The sequence below is a fragment of the Triturus cristatus genome, chromosome 2_1 (genome assembly GCF_964204655.1).
Source record: "Triturus cristatus chromosome 2_1, aTriCri1.1, whole genome shotgun sequence".
NCBI lineage: Eukaryota > Metazoa > Chordata > Amphibia > Caudata > Salamandridae > Triturus > Triturus cristatus.
The window spans coordinates 668,732,960-668,750,558 of record NC_140581.1 but is presented as its reverse complement, the minus strand read 5'-3'; positions in this window follow the sequence as shown (position 1 = coordinate 668,750,558).

Sequence of the window (17,599 nt, the reverse complement as noted above, 5' to 3'; positions counted from 1 at the left end):
TCGGCACCTGGCGGGGGAGAGCCATCGACACTTCTTTCTCCCATTGACCTGCCAAGTGGTCCGTTCACCTCCTGGGTGGATGGTGGTGCCGGGATGTCGGGGCCTGGCCAGGCCCAGGGTTAGGGTCGAGCTGAGGCCACGCGGCCTCGTGGTGCAGTGTCCAAGATGGCGGCTGGTCCGGCCGGGGGAGCCGGTAGTGGTTCGGCCCCATGATACATGGATGTCCGGGGGCAGGAGTTCCGTCGGGAGACGGGGTGCGGGTTGTTCTTGTGGGTAACACCTGGAGGGCCGGGGCTTGGGCCCTGTCATGCGGGGAGGGAGCAAGCCCTTCATCTGGCCTGTCCAACACTGGCTCCTCTGTCCAAATCCATATCAAGGTTTATGCTTTTGTGTCATGCTCTCCATAGTTGGTCAGTGGCATGGTGGGTCAACCAACTGTGTGTTGCAGGGCCTAAATATGTACCTTGTATTGTAGATGTTACTCATGTTGCTTTTTCAGGCTATGCACTGTGACCTAAGTGGATTTGACTCATGTGACATACAGGTGTCTGATTATTTCCTGTCTCTTCACCTTGCCAACAGCATCATCGGGGGACACCGAGGGAGACACTGGCACGGACCGTGAGGAGGGAGCGAGCACCAGTGCCAGCAGTGCAGAGTTGTCTGGCACATCGAGTGGCACGGAGGCCGTTGAGAGTGCAGCGGAGGACCTGTCCAGTCAAAACACCACCGACTATGACGCAGACGAGTCCGAGGCTGAGCACTCCGAGGGGGCGGAGTCTGCTCCCACAGCTGACACCAGCACTCCATCACTATCCGCCCCCTCCATTCCGATCACCGGCCTCCCACTTGCTCGTGTCCCTTCCCGCCGTGCTCGGTCACCACGTGTCTGCTTCTTGTCAGGCACCGCACCCCCTGCCCCTGTCTCCACTGCTGCCACCAATGCCGAGTCTGTGGACATCCTGCGGCAGTTGCGGGTTGGTCAGACTGCGACGCTTAATGTCCTCCATGGCCACAGCCGAGTGCTCAACCAGATGGAGGCATACTTGGAGGGCATTTTAGCCGCGCAGTCTGACCAACACAACTTGCTGAGGTCCATAGACTCGACACTGACTGCAGCAGTGGGTCTCCTGCAGCGCTACGTCCCACCCCTGCCCCATCCACACTTCCCACTCCCATGCCTGTCCCACGTACACCCAGACGTCAGCATGCACCCACCCCACCAGACACAGACACCACACCAGCAGGGCAGGGCAAGCGCACACCTCCTGGCACGCACACACAGGGTGAGGTAGGCACACCCACTGGGTCGGGGGGCAAACATAAGTCACGCAGCCAGAGTGGGAGTCTGCATTCCGCAAAATCCACTCCCTCCAAATCCACTCCCCTCAGCTCTCAGGCCACGAATCCAGCAAAGATTCCTTCATGGCCGCTCTGTCCCTGAGCCCAAAAGTGACACCACCCCGCAAGTGGTCAAAGGAGTCCCCGGTCAGGGTAGTTGAGTGCCCCCCCTGTCCACACCCTCCCACAGTAGCGCTGCGACCCATCCCTCCGACCCCCCCCTCCTTGGGGCCTGTGGTTCCTTCGGGTGCAGGGGAGACGCTGGGGGACCTTGCAACCGTGTGCAGCGCCATCCTCACCACCTCCTTTGGCGCTGCCCCACCCCCTGTGGTGGAGTCCTCCGTCCCTGCACCCACAACGCCTACCCTTGCCCCTCCTGTCCTTGCGGTGCCTGGTCCTTCCCCCCCACATGATGCCCCCCCTGTGGAAGACAGGGTGGTCTGAACTGTGCAGGCAAGCTAGGGGACACGCATCCCACTGTGTCCCCCATCTAGCTGTGACTTATGGACTGCCCTATGGGCTTTGTAAATATTGAACTTTATCCAAACAAACATTTTTTGATCATGCTGAATAAAGCAATTTTTTTTTCCTTAGAACACTACTGCTTTTCTGGTATTGCTGTTGGTGGGGCTGCTACATGATTTTGGGTGGTGATCATGTGTTGGGTGTGTGGGAAATGTAGTAGTGTGCTGGTCATAGGGGGGACCCTAGCATCTGTGTGCCATCACAAGGTGTTAGCTAAGTTTCTTTGTTCATGTAAGCAGTTACTGCATGGTGACATTGTCCCAAGGTGTGTTCCTTCCTCTGTGTACCCTGACATCTTCCCTGCAGGGTGTTTCCAATATGTTGTGCTGAGCTGTGTCTACATTAGCTGGGTGTGTGACGGACCCCTTCAACTTTGGCCATGCATGCAGAGCGATGTCTCCACCTGCATCATTCGTGGCATCCTTGGTGATCACTGTACTTGTGTATGTAGTCTGTTGACATGACTTCAGGTGGACATGTTCCCTTTTAGGCAGTATGCATGTGTGTACTCCCAGCCTCGCACACATGTGTTACATGTACTGCAGGGTCTTTGTGCACCTGACTGACAATTGTGGCCATTGGATCTGTGGGTACTCCACCCTTTTTCTTTCCATGGGCACTGCTGGGAGGCCTCTGCACCCACCCCTCCTGTGTCTGGGCACTGCTGGGAGTGATAGGCACCCACCCCTCCTATGTCTGGGAACTGCTGGGGGGACTCTGCACCCACCCCTCCTGTGTCTGGGCACTGCTGGGGGGACTCTGCACCCACCCCTCCTGTGTCTGGGCACTGCTGGGAGGACTCTGCAACCACCCCTCCTGTGTCTGGGCACTGCTGGGGGGACTCTGCACCCACCCCTCCTGTGGCTGGGCACTGCTGGGAGTGATAGGCACCCACCCCTCCTATGTCTGGGCACTGCTGGGAGAGATAGGCACCCACCCCTCCTATGTCTGGGATTTGCTGGGAGTGATAGGCACCCACCCCTCCTATGTCTGGGCACTGCTGGGAGGACTCTGCAACCACCCCTCCTGTGTCTGGGCACTGCTGGGGGGACTCTGCACCCACCCCTCCTGTGTCTGGGCACTGCTGGGAGTGATAGGCACCCACCCCTCCTATGTCTGGGCACTGCTGGGGGGACTCTGCACCCACCCCTCCTGTGTCTGGGCACTGCTGGGAGCGATAGGCACCCACCCCTCCTATGTCTGGGCACTGCTGGGATTGATAGGCACCCACCCCTCCTATGTCTTGGCACTGCTGGGAGGACTCTGCAACCACCCCTCCTGTGTCTGGGCACTGCTGGGGGGACTCTGCACCCACCCCTCCTGTGCCTGGGCACTGCTGGGAGTGATAGGCACCCACCCCTCCTGTGTCTGGGCACTGCTGGGAGTGATAGGCACCCACACTTCCTATGTCTGGGCACTGCTGGGAGGACTCTGCAACCACCCCTCCTGTGTCTGGACACTGCTGGGGGGACTCTGCACCCACCCCTCCTGTGTCTGGGCACTGCTGGGAGTGATAGGCACCCACCCCTCCTATGTCTGGGCACTGCTGGGAGTGATAGGCACCCACCCCTCCTATGTCTGGGCACTGCTGGGAGGACTCTGCACCCACCCCTCCTGTGTCTGGGCACTGCTGGGAGTGATAGGCACCCACCCCTACTATGTCTGGGCACTGCTGGGGGGACTCTGCACCCAACCCTCCTGTGTCTGGGCACTGCTGGGAGTGATAGGCACCCCCCCCTCCTATGTCTGGGCAGTGCTGAGAGTGATAGGCACCCACCCCTCCTATGTCTGGGCACTGCTGGGAGGACTCTGCACCCACCCCTCCAGTGTCTGGGCACTGCTGGGAGTGATAGGCACCCACCCCTCCTATGTCTGGGCACTTCTGGGAGGACTCTGCAACCACCCCTCCTCTGTCTGGGCACTGCTGGGGGGACTCTGCACCCACCCCTCCTGTGTCTGGGCACTGCTGGGAGTGATAGGCACCCACCCCTCCTATGTCTGGGCACTGCTGGGAGTGATAGGCACCCACCCCTCCTATGTCTGGGCACTGCTGGGAGGACTTTGCACCCACCCCTCCAGTGTCTGGGCACTGCTGGGAGTGATAGGCACCCACCCCTCCTATGTCTGGGCACTTCTGGGAGGACTCTGCAACCACCCCTCCTCTGTCTGGGCACTGCTGGGGGGACTCTGCACCCACCCCTCCTGTGTCTGGGCACTGCTGGGAGTGATAGGCACCCACCCCTCCTATGTCTGGGCTCTGCTGGGGGGACTCTGCACCCACCCCTCCTGTGTCTGGGCACTGCTGGGAGTGATAGGCACCCACCCCTCCTATGTCTGGGCACTGCTGGGAGTGATAGGCACCCACCCCTCCTATGTCTGGGCACTGCTGGGAGGACTCTGCACCCACCCCTCCTGTGTCTGGGCACTGCTGGGAGTGATAGGCACCTGCCTCTCCTATGTCTGGGCACTGCTGGGAGGACTCTGCAACCACCCCTCCTGTGTCTGGGCACTGCTGGGGGGACTCTGCACCCACCCCTCCTGTGTCTGGGCACTGCTGGGAGTGATAGGCACCCACCCCTCCTATGTCTGGGCACTGCTGGGAGTGATAGGCACCCACCCCTCCTATGTCTGGGCACTGCTGGGAGGACTCTGCACCCACCCCTCCTGTGTCTGGGCACTGCTGGGAGTGATAGGCACCCACCCCTACTATGTCTGGGCACTGCTGGGGGGACTCTGCACCCAACCCTCCTGTGTCTGGGCACTGCTGGGAGTGATAGGCACCCCCCCCTCCTATGTCTGGGCAGTGCTGAGAGTGATAGGCACCCACCCCTCCTATGTCTGGGCACTGCTGGGAGGACTCTGCACCCACCCCTCCAGTGTCTGGGCACTGCTGGGAGTGATAGGCACCCACCCCTCCTATGTCTGGGCACTTCTGGGAGGACTCTGCAACCACCCCTCCTCTGTCTGGGCACTGCTGGGGGGACTCTGCACCCACCCCTCCTGTGTCTGGGCACTGCTGGGAGTGATAGGCACCCACCCCTCCTATGTCTGGGCACTGCTGGGAGTGATAGGCACCCACCCCTCCTATGTCTGGGCACTGCTGGGAGGACTTTGCACCCACCCCTCCAGTGTCTGGGCACTGCTGGGAGTGATAGGCACCCACCCCTCCTATGTCTGGGCACTTCTGGGAGGACTCTGCAACCACCCCTCCTCTGTCTGGGCACTGCTGGGGGGACTCTGCACCCACCCCTCCTGTGTCTGGGCACTGCTGGGAGTGATAGGCACCCACCCCTCCTATGTCTGGGCTCTGCTGGGGGGACTCTGCACCCACCCCTCCTGTGTCTGGGCACTGCTGGGAGTGATAGGCACCCACCCCTCCTATGTCTGGGCACTGCTGGGAGTGATAGGCACCCACCCCTCCTATGTCTGGGCACTGCTGGGAGGACTCTGCACCCACCCCTCCTGTGTCTGGGCACTGCTGGGAGTGATAGGCACCTGCCTCTCCTATGTCTGGGCACTGCTGGGAGGACTCTGCAACCACCCCTCCTGTGTCTGGGCACTGCTGGGGGGACTCTGCACCCACCCCTCCTGTGTCTGGGCACTGCTGGGAGTGATAGGCACCCACCCCTCCTATGTCTGGGCACTGCTGGGAGTGATAGGCACCCACCCCTCCTATGTCTGGGCACTGCTGGGAGGACTCTGCAACCACCCCTCCTGTGTCTGGGCACTGCTGGGGGGACTCTGCACCCACCACTCCTGTGTCTGGGCACTGCTGGGAGTGATAGGCACCCACCCCTCCTATGTCTGGGCACTGCTGGGGGTGATAGGCACCCACCCCTCCTATGTCTAGGCACTGCTGGGAGTGATAGGCACCCACCCCTCCTATGTCTGGGCACTGCTGGGAGGACTCTGCAACCACCCCTCCTATGTCTGGGCACTGCTGGGGGGACTCTGCACCCACCCCTCCAGTGTCTGGGCACTGCTGGGAGTGATAGGCACCCACCCCTCCTATGTCTGGGCACTGCTGGGGGGACTCTGCACCCACCCCTCCTGTGTCTGGGCATTGCTGGGAGTGATAGGCACCCACCCCTCCTGTGTCTGGGCACTGCTGGGGGGACTCTGCACCCACCCCTCCTGTGCCTGGGCACTGCTGGGAGTGATAGGCACCCACCCCTCCTGTGTCTGGGCACTGCTGGGAGTGATAGGCACCCACACTTCCTATGTCTGGGCACTGCTGGGAGGACTCTGCAACCACCCCTCCTGTGTCTGGACACTGCTGGGGGGACTCTGCACCCACCCCTCCTGTGTCTGGGCACTGCTGGGAGTGATAGGCACCCACCCCTCCTATGTCTGGGCACTGCTGGGAGTGATAGGCACCCACCCCTCCTATGTCTGGGCACTGCTGGGAGGACTCTGCACCCACCCCTCCTGTGTCTGGGCACTGCTGGGAGTGATAGGCACCCACCCCTACTATGTCTGGGCACTGCTGGGGGGACTCTGCACCCACCCCTCCTGTGTCTGGGCACTGCTGGGAGTGATAGGCACCCACCCCTCCTATGTCTGGGCACTGCTGGGAGTGATAGGCACCCACCCCTCCTATGTCTGGGCACTTGTTAGAAAGGGTAGACGGACCGGGAGGGTCGGCCGAGGTCAGGGGGAGAGGTCTCCGGGGAGAGCCGTCTCCTGCGATCGTACAGACAAGTGACTCCCCCCCCACAGACAGACACCACACAAGGATAAGATTTAGTGTTCTTTATATGCACTTCTTAAGGTACGATGAAATAGTACAAGGAGGTCTGGACTCAGGGGTCCCCTCGATTTAGGTCTCTTAGGATAGGGAAGGGGAAGCGGGACAGTCTGTTTACCAGTCCGGTAGTTCGGATGAGATGATGGTTAGCCCACAATCCTCGAGCTTGGTGGTGTAGCTGGTACGGGCCGCGGCAGCGCCAGCAGGTCCCGGTAGAGATGGTCAATACACGGTCCGCGGCAGCGCCAGCAGGTCCCAGTGAAGATGGTCGAGGTACGGTCCGCGGCAGCGCCAGCAGGTCCCGGTGAAGATGGTCGTTACAACGGGCCGCGGCAGCGCCAGCAGGTCCCGACGAGGATGGATGTTGCAGAAGGCCGCGGCAGCGCCAGCAGGCAGGACGATAGTTCGCAAGATAGGGCTACGGCAGCGCCAGTAGTCCGTCAAGGCTGAGTTCTCTCGGTGTCTCTCGACTCCAGGATACAACTGCCTTCCTGCTCCGGAGTTGCCCCAGTTATAGGGCAGGCGCTCTTTGATGTCCGGACCCTCGCACTTGGAGGTCGGAGGGCCCGGGATGAAGGTGTCCAGACACCCAGCAGGGGGTGGAGCCAGCGCCTGGGGGAGCTGGAGGCGATCGGCACCTGGCGGGGGAAGAGCTCTTGACACTTCGTCCTCCCATTGACCTGCCAAGTGGTCCGCTCACCTCCCGGGTGGATGGGTGTGCCGGGATGTCGGGGCCGGTCAGGCCCGGGGTTAGGGTCGGGCGAGGCCACGCGGCCTCGTGGTGCAGGGCCCAAGATGGCGGCTTGAACCGGCCGGGGGAGCCGGCGGGGCTGGGCCCCGTGATGAGTAGAGGTCCGAGGGCAGAAGATCCGTCGGGAGACGGGGTACAGGTGCTTTTCGTGGGTTATGCCTGGTGGGCCGGAGCTCGGGCCCTGTCGTGCGGGGAGGGAGCAAGCCCTTCGTGTGGCCTGTCCAACAGCACTGCTGGGAGGACTCTGCACCCACCCCTCCAGTGTCTGGGCACTGCTGGGAGTGATAGGCACCCACCCCTCCTATGTCTGGGCACTTCTGGGAGGACTCTGCAACCACCCCTCCTCTGTCTGGGCACTGCTGGGGGGACTCTGCACCCACCCCTCCTGTGTCTGGGCACTGCTGGGAGTGATAGGCACCCACCCCAACTATGTCTGGGCACTGCTGGGAGTGATAGGCACCCACCCCTCCTATGTCTGGGCACTGCTGGGAGGACTCTGCACCCACCCCTCCAGTGTCTGGGCACTGCTGGGAGTGATAGGCACCCACCCCTCCTATGTCTGGGCACTTCTGGGAGGACTCTGCAACCACCCCTCCTCTGTCTGGACACTGCTGGGGGGACTCTGCACCCACCCTTCCTGTGTCTGGGCACTGCTGGGAGTGATAGGCACCCACCCCTCCTATGTCTGGGCACTGCTGGGAGTGATAGGCACCCACCCCTCCTATGTCTGGGCACTGCTGGGAGGACTCTGCACCCACCCCTCCTATGTCTGGGCACTGCTGGGAGTGATAGGCACCCACCCCTACTATGTCTGGGCACTGCTGGGGGGACTCTGCACCCACCCCTCCTGTGTCTGGGCACTGCTGGGAGTGATAGGCACCCACCCCTCCTATGTCTGGGCACTGCTGGGAGTGATAGGCACCCACCCCTCCTATGTCTGGGCACTGCTGGGAGTGATAGGCACCCACCCCTCCTATGTCTGGGCACTGCTGGGAGGACTCTGCACCCACCCCTCCAGTGTCTGGGCACTGCTGGGAGTGATAGGCACCCACCCCTCCTATGTCTGGGCACTTCTGGGAGGACTCTGCAACCACCCCTCCTATGTCTGGGCACTGCTGGGGGGACTCTGCACCCACCCCTCCTATGTCTGGGCACTGCTGGGAGTGATAGGCACCCACCCCTCCTATGTCTGGGCACTGCTGGGAGTGATAGGCACCCACCCCTCCTATGTCTGGGCACTGCTGGGAGGACTCTGCACCCACCCCTCCTGTGTCTGGGCACTGCTGGGAGTGATAGGCACCCACCCCTACTATGTCTGGGCACTGCTGGGGGGACTCTGCACCCACCCCTCCTGTGTCTGGGCACTGCTGGGAGTGATAGGCACCCACCCCTCCTATGTCTGGGCACTGCTGGGAGTGATAGGCACCCACCCCTCCTATGTCTGGGCACTGCTGGGAGGACTCTGCACCCACCCCTCCAGTGTCTGGGCACTGCTGGGAGTGATAGGCACCCACCCCTCCTATGTCTGGGCACTTCTGGGAGGACTCTGCAACCACCCCTCCTCTGTCTTGGCACTGCTGGGGGGACTCTGCACCCACCCCTCCTGTGTCTGGGCACTGCTGGGAGTGATAGGCACCCACCCCTCCTATGTCTGGGCACTGCTGGGAGTGATAGGCACCCACCCCTCCTATGTCTGGGCACTGCTGGGAGGACTCTGCACCCACCCCTCCAGTGTCTGGGCACTGCTGGGAGTGATAGGCACCCACCCCTCCTATGTCTGGGAACTTCTGGGAGGACTCTGCAACCACCCCTCCTCTGTCTGGGCACTGCTGGGGGGACTCTGCACCCACCCCTCCTGTGTCTGGGCACTGCTGGGAGTGATAGGCACCCACCCCTCCTATGTCTGGGCTCTGCTGGGGGGACTCTGCACCCACCCCTCCTGTGTCTGGGCACTGCTGGGAGTGATAGGCACCCACCCCTCCTATGTCTGGGCACTGCTGGGAGTGATAGGCACCCACCCTTCCTATGTCTGGGCACTGCTGGGAGGACTCTGCACCCACCCCTCCTGTGTCTGGGCACTGCTGGGAGTGATAGGCACCCGCCTCTCCTATGTCTGGGCACTGCTGGGAGGACTCTGCAACCACCCCTCCTGTGTCTGGGCACTGCTGGGGGGACTCTGCACCCACCCCTCCTGTGTCTGGGCACTGCTGGGAGTGATAGGCACCCACCCCTCCTATGTCTGGGCACTGCTGGGAGTGATAGGCACCCACCCCTCCTATGTCTGGGCACTGCTGGGAGGACTCTGCAACCACCCCTCCTGTGTCTGGGCACTGCTGGGGGAACTCTGCACCCACCACTCCTGTGTCTGGGCACTGCTGGGAGTGATAGGCACCCACCCCTCCTATGTCTGGGCACTGCTGGGGGGACTCTGCACCCACCCCTCCTGTGTCTGGGCACTGCTGGGAGTGATAGGCACCCACCCCTTCTATGTCTGGGCACTGCTGGGAGTGATAGGCACCCACCCCTCCTATGTCTGGGCACTGCTGGGAGGACTCTGCAACCACCCCTCCTGTGTCTGGGCACTGCTGGGGGGACTCTGAACCTACCCCTCCTGTGTCTGGGCACTGCTGGGAGTGATAGGCACCCACCCCTCCTATGTCTGGGCACTGCTGGGGGGACTCTGCACCCACCCCTCCAGTGTCTGGGCACTGCTGGGAGTGATAGGCACCCACCCCTCCTATGTCTGGGCACTGCTGGGGGGACTCTGCACCCACCCCTCCTGTGTCTGGGCATTGCTGGGAGTGATAGGCACCCACCCCTCCTGTGTCTGGGCACTGCTGGGGGGACTCTGCACCCACCCCTCCTGTGCCTGGGCACTGCTGGGAGTGATAGGCACCCACCCCTCCTGTGTCTGGGCACTGCTGGGAGTGATAGGCACCCACACTTCCTATGTCTGTGCACTGCTGGGAGGACTCTGCAACCACCCCTCCTGTGTCTGGACACTGCTGGGGGGACTCTGCACCCACCCCTCCTGTGTCTGGGCACTGCTGGGAGTGATAGGCACCCACCCCTCCTATGTCTGGGCACTGCTGGGAGTGATAGGCACCCACCCCTCCTATGTCTGGGCACTGCTGGGAGGACTCTGCACCCACCCCTCCTGTGTCTGGGCACTGCTGGGAGTGATAGGCACCCACCCCTACTATGTCTGGGCACTGCTGGGGGGACTCTGCACCCACCCCTCCTGTGTCTGGGCACTGCTGGGAGTGATAGGCACCCACCCCTCCTATGTCTGGGCATTGCTGGGAGTGATAGGCACCCACCCCTCATATGTCTGGGCACTGCTGGGAGGACTCTGCACCCACCCCTCCAGTGTCTGGGCACTGCTGGGAGTGATAGGCACCCACCCCTCCTATGTCTGGGCACTTCTGGGAGGACTCTGCAACCACCCCTCCTCTGTCTGGGCACTGCTGGGGGGACTCTGCACCCACCCCTCCTGTGTCTGGGCACTGCTGGGAGTGATAGGCACCCACCCCTCCTATGTCTGGGCACTGCTGGGAGTGATAGGCACCCACCCCTCCTATGTTTGGGCACTGCTGGGAGGACTCTGCACCCACCCCTCCAGTTTCTGGGCACTGCTGGGAGTGATAGGCACCCACCCCTCCTATGTCTGGGCACTTCTGGGAGGACTCTGCAACCACCCCTCCTCTGTCTGGGCACTGCTGGGGGGACTCTGCACCCACCCCTCCTGTGTCTGGGCACTGCTGGGAGTGATAGGCACCCACCCCTCCTATGTCTGGGCTCTGCTGGGGGGACTCTGCACCCACCCCTCCTGTGTCTGGGCACTGCTGGGAGTGATAGGCACCCACCCCTCCTATGTCTGGGCACTGCTGGGAGTGATAGGCACCCACCCCTCCTATGTCTGGGCACTGCTGGGAGGACTCTGCACCCACCCCTCCTGTGTCTGGGCACTGCTGGGAGTGATAGGCACCCACCCCTCCTATGTCTGGGCACTGCTGGGAGGACTCTGCACCCACCCCTCCTGTGTCTGGGCACTGCTGGGAGTGATAGGCACCCACCCCTACTATGTCTGGGCACTGCTGGGGGGACTCTGCACCCACCCCTCCTGTGTCTGGGCACTGCTGGGAGTGATAGGCACCCACCCCTCCTATGTCTGGGCAGTGCTGAGAGTGATAGGCACCCACCCCTCCTATGTCTGGGCACTGCTGGGAGGACTCTGCACCCACCCCTCCAGTGTCTGGGCACTGCTGGGAGTGATAGGCACCCACCCCTCCTATGTCTGGGCACTTCTGGGAGGACTCTGCAACCACCCCTCCTCTGTCTGGGCACTGCTGGGGGGACTCTGCACCCACCCCTCCTGTGTCTGGGCACTGCTGGGAGTGATAGGCACCCACCCCTCCTATGTCTGGGCACTGCTGGGAGTGATAGGCACCCACCCCTCCTATGTCTGGGCACTGCTGGGAGGACTTTGCACCCACCCCTCCAGTGTCTGGGCACTGCTGGGAGTGATAGGCACCCACCCCTCCTATGTCTGGGCACTTCTGGGAGGACTCTGCAACCACCCCTCCTCTGTCTGGGCACTGCTGGGGGGACTCTGCACCCACCCCTCCTGTGTCTGGGCACTGCTGGGAGTGATAGGCACCCACCCCTCCTATGTCTGGGCTCTGCTGGGGGGACTCTGCACCCACCCCTCCTGTGTCTGGGCACTGCTGGGAGTGATAGGCACCCACCCCTCCTATGTCTGGGCACTGCTGGGAGTGATAGGCACCCACCCCTCCTATGTCTGGGCACTGCTGGGAGGACTCTGCACCCACCCCTCCTGTGTCTGGGCACTGCTGGGAGTGATAGGCACCCGCCTCTCCTATGTCTGGGCACTGCTGGGAGGACTCTGCAACCACCCCTCCTGTGTCTGGGCACTGCTGGGGGACTCTGCACCCACCCCTCCTGTGTCTGGGCACTGCTGGGAGTGATAGGCACCCACCCCTCCTATGTCTGGGCACTGCTGGGAGTGATAGGCACCCACCCCTCCTATGTCTGGGCACTGCTGGGAGGACTCTGCAACCACCCCTCCTGTGTCTGGGCACTGCTGGGGGGACTCTGCACCCACCACTCCTGTGTCTGGGCACTGCTGGGAGTGATAGGCACCCACCCCTCCTATGTCTGGGCACTGCTGGGGGGACTCTGCACCCACCCCTCCTGTGTCTGGGCACTGCTGGGAGTGATAGGCACCCACCCCTCCTATGTCTAGGCACTGCTGGGAGTGATAGGCACCCACCCCTCCTATGTCTGGGCACTGCTGGGAGGACTCTGCAACCACCCCTCCTATGTCTGGGCACTGCTGGGGGGACTCTGCACCCACCCCTCCAGTGTCTGGGCACTGCTGGGAGTGATAGGCACCCACCCCTCCTATGTCTGGGCACTGCTGGGGGGACTCTGCACCCACCCCTCCTGTGTCTGGGCATTGCTGGGAGTGATAGGCACCCACCCCTCCTGTGTCTGGGCACTGCTGGGGGGACTCTGCACCCACCCCTCCTGTGCCTGGGCACTGCTGGGAGTGATAGGCACCCACCCCTCCTGTGTCTGGGCACTGCTGGGAGTGATAGGCACCCACACTTCCTATGTCTGGGCACTGCTGGGAGGACTCTGCAACCACCCCTCCTGTGTCTGGACACTGCTGGGGGGACTCTGCACCCACCCCTCCTGTGTCTGGGCACTGCTGGGAGTGATAGGCACCCACCCCTCCTATGTCTGGGCACTGCTGGGAGTGATAGGCACCCACCCCTCCTATGTCTGGGCACTGCTGGGAGGACTCTGCACCCACCCCTCCTGTGTCTGGGCACTGCTGGGAGTGATAGGCACCCACCCCTACTATGTCTGGGCACTGCTGGGGGGACTCTGCACCCACCCCTCCTGTGTCTGGGCACTGCTGGGAGTGATAGGCACCCACCCCTCCTATGTCTGGGCACTGCTGGGAGTGATAGGCACCCACCCCTCCTATGTCTGGGCACTTGTTAGAAAGGGTAGACGGACCGGGAGGGTCGGCCGAGGTCAGGGGGAGAGGTCTCCGGGGAGAGCCGTCTCCTGCGATCGTACAGACAAGTGACTCCCCCCCCACAGACAGACACCACACAAGGATAAGATTTAGTGTTCTTTATATGCACTTCTTAAGGTACGATGAAATAGTACAAGGAGGTCTGGACTCAGGGGTCCCCTCGATTTAGGTCTCTTAGGATAGGGAAGGGGAAGCGGGACAGTCTGTTTACCAGTCCGGTAGTTCGGATGAGATGATGGTTAGCCCACAATCCTCGAGCTTGGTGGTGTAGCTGGTACGGGCCGCGGCAGCGCCAGCAGGTCCCGGTAGAGATGGTCGATACACGGTCCGCGGCAGCGCCAGCAGGTCCCAGTGAAGATGGTCGAGGTACGGTCCGCGGCAGCGCCAGCAGGTCCCGGTGAAGATGGTCGTTACAACGGGCCGCGGCAGCGCCAGCAGGTCCCGACGAGGATGGATGTTGCAGAAGGCCGCGGCAGCGCCAGCAGGCAGGACGATAGTTCGCAAGATAGGGCTACGGCAGCGCCAGTAGTCCGTCAAGGCTGAGTTCTCTCGGTGTCTCTCGACTCCAGGATACAACTGCCTTCCTGCTCCGGAGTTGCCCCAGTTATAGGGCAGGCGCTCTTTGATGTCCGGACCCTCGCACTTGGAGGTCGGAGGGCCCGGGATGAAGGTGTCCAGACACCCAGCAGGGGGTGGAGCCAGCGCCTGGGGGAGCTGGAGGCGATCGGCACCTGGCGGGGGAAGAGCTCTTGACACTTCGTCCTCCCATTGACCTGCCAAGTGGTCCGCTCACCTCCCGGGTGGATGGTGGTGCCGGGATGTCGGGGCCGGTCAGGCCCGGGGTTAGGGTCGGGCGAGGCCACGTGGCCTCGTGGTGCAGGGCCCAAGATGGCGGCTTGAACCGGCCGGGGGAGCCGGCGGGGCTGGGCCCCGTGATGAGTAGAGGTCCGAGGGCAGAAGATCCGTCGGGAGACGGGGTACAGGTGCTTTTCGTGGGTTATGCCTGGTGGGCCGGAGCTCGGGCCCTGTCGTGCGGGGAGGGAGCAAGCCCTTCGTGTGGCCTGTCCAACAGCACTGCTGGGAGGACTCTGCACCCACCCCTCCAGTGTCTGGGCACTGCTGGGAGTGATAGGCACCCACCCCTCCTATGTCTGGGCACTTCTGGGAGGACTCTGCAACCACCCCTCCTCTGTCTGGGCACTGCTGGGGGGACTCTGCACCCACCCCTCCTGTGTCTGGGCACTGCTGGGAGTGATAGGCACCCACCCCAACTATGTCTGGGCACTGCTGGGAGTGATAGGCACCCACCCCTCCTATGTCTGGGCACTGCTGGGAGGACTCTGCACCCACCCCTCCAGTGTCTGGGCACTGCTGGGAGTGATAGGCACCCACCCCTCCTATGTCTGGGCACTTCTGGGAGGACTCTGCAACCACCCCTCCTCTGTCTGGACACTGCTGGGGGGACTCTGCACCCACCCTTCCTGTGTCTGGGCACTGCTGGGAGTGATAGGCACCCACCCCTCCTATGTCTGGGCACTGCTGGGAGTGATAGGCACCCACCCCTCCTATGTCTGGGCACTGCTGGGAGGACTCTGCACCCACCCCTCCTATGTCTGGGCACTGCTGGGAGTGATAGGCACCCACCCCTACTATGTCTGGGCACTGCTGGGGGGACTCTGCACCCACCCCTCCTGTGTCTGGGCACTGCTGGGAGTGATAGGCACCCACCCCTCCTATGTCTGGGCACTGCTGGGAGTGATAGGCACCCACCCCTCCTATGTCTGGGCACTGCTGGGAGTGATAGGCACCCACCCCTCCTATGTCTGGGCACTGCTGGGAGGACTCTGCACCCACCCCTCCAGTGTCTGGGCACTGCTGGGAGTGATAGGCACCCACCCCTCCTATGTCTGGGCACTTCTGGGAGGACTCTGCAACCACCCCTCCTATGTCTGGGCACTGCTGGGGGGACTCTGCACCCACCCCTCCTATGTCTGGGCACTGCTGGGAGTGATAGGCACCCACCCCTCCTATGTCTGGGCACTGCTGGGAGTGATAGGCACCCACCCCTCCTATGTCTGGGCACTGCTGGGAGGACTCTGCACCCACCCCTCCTGTGTCTGGGCACTGCTGGGAGTGATAGGCACCCACCCCTACTATGTCTGGGCACTGCTGGGGGGACTCTGCACCCACCCCTCCTGTGTCTGGGCACTGCTGGGAGTGATAGGCACCCACCCCTCCTATGTCTGGGCACTGCTGGGAGTGATAGGCACCCACCCCTCCTATGTCTGGGCACTGCTGGGAGGACTCTGCACCCACCCCTCCAGTGTCTGGGCACTGCTGGGAGTGATAGGCACCCACCCCTCCTATGTCTGGGCACTTCTGGGAGGACTCTGCAACCACCCCTCCTCTGTCTGGGCACTGCTGGGGGGACTCTGCACCCACCCCTCCTGTGTCTGGGCACTGCTGGGAGTGATAGGCACCCACCCCTCCTATGTCTGGGCACTGCTGGGAGTGATAGGCACCCACCCCTCCTATGTCTGGGCACTGCTGGGAGGACTCTGCACCCACCCCTCCAGTGTCTGGGCACTGCTGGGAGTGATAGGCACCCACCCCTCCTATGTCTGGGAACTTCTGGGAGGACTCTGCAACCACCCCTCCTCTGTCTGGGCACTGCTGGGGGGACTCTGCACCCACCCCTCCTGTGTCTGGGCACTGCTGGGAGTGATAGGCACCCACCCCTCCTATGTCTGGGCTCTGCTGGGGGGACTCTGCACCCACCCCTCCTGTGTCTGGGCACTGCTGGGAGTGATAGGCACCCACCCCTCCTATGTCTGGGCACTGCTGGGAGTGATAGGCACCCACCCTTCCTATGTCTGGGCACTGCTGGGAGGACTCTGCACCCACCCCTCCTGTGTCTGGGCACTGCTGGGAGTGATAGGCACCCGCCTCTCCTATGTCTGGGCACTGCTGGGAGGACTCTGCAACCACCCCTCCTGTGTCTGGGCACTGCTGGGGGGACTCTGCACCCACCCCTCCTGTGTCTGGGCACTGCTGGGAGTGATAGGCACCCACCCCTCCTATGTCTGGGCACTGCTGGGAGTGATAGGCACCCACCCCTCCTATGTCTGGGCACTGCTGGGAGGACTCTGCAACCACCCCTCCTGTGTCTGGGCACTGCTGGGGGAACTCTGCACCCACCACTCCTGTGTCTGGGCACTGCTGGGAGTGATAGGCACCCACCCCTCCTATGTCTGGGCACTGCTGGGGGGACTCTGCACCCACCCCTCCTGTGTCTGGGCACTGCTGGGAGTGATAGGCACCCACCCCTCCTATGTCTGGGCACTGCTGGGAGTGATAGGCACCCACCCCTCCTATGTCTGGGCACTGCTGGGAGGACTCTGCAACCACCCCTCCTGTGTCTGGGCACTGCTGGGGGGACTCTGAACCTACCCCTCCTGTGTCTGGGCACTGCTGGGAGTGATAGGCACCCACCCCTCCTATGTCTGGGCACTGCTGGGGGGACTCTGCACCCACCCCTCCAGTGTCTGGGCACTGCTGGGAGTGATAGGCACCCACCCCTCCTATGTCTGGGCACTGCTGGGGGGACTCTGCACCCACCCCTCCTGTGTCTGGGCATTGCTGGGAGTGATAGGCACCCACCCCTCCTGTGTCTGGGCACTGCTGGGGGGACTCTGCACCCACCCCTCCTGTGCCTGGGCACTGCTGGGAGTGATAGGCACCCACCCCTCCTGTGTCTGGGCACTGCTGGGAGTGATAGGCACCCACACTTCCTATGTCTGTGCACTGCTGGGAGGACTCTGCAACCACCCCTCCTGTGTCTGGACACTGCTGGGGGGACTCTGCACCCACCCCTCCTGTGTCTGGGCACTGCTGGGAGTGATAGGCACCCACCCCTCCTATGTCTGGGCACTGCTGGGAGTGATAGGCACCCACCCCTCCTATGTCTGGGCACTGCTGGGAGGACTCTGCACCCACCCCTCCTGTGTCTGGGCACTGCTGGGAGTGATAGGCACCCACCCCTACTATGTCTGGGCACTGCTGGGGGGACTCTGCACCCACCCCTCCTGTGTCTGGGCACTGCTGGGAGTGATAGGCACCCACCCCTCCTATGTCTGGGCATTGCTGGGAGTGATAGGCACCCACC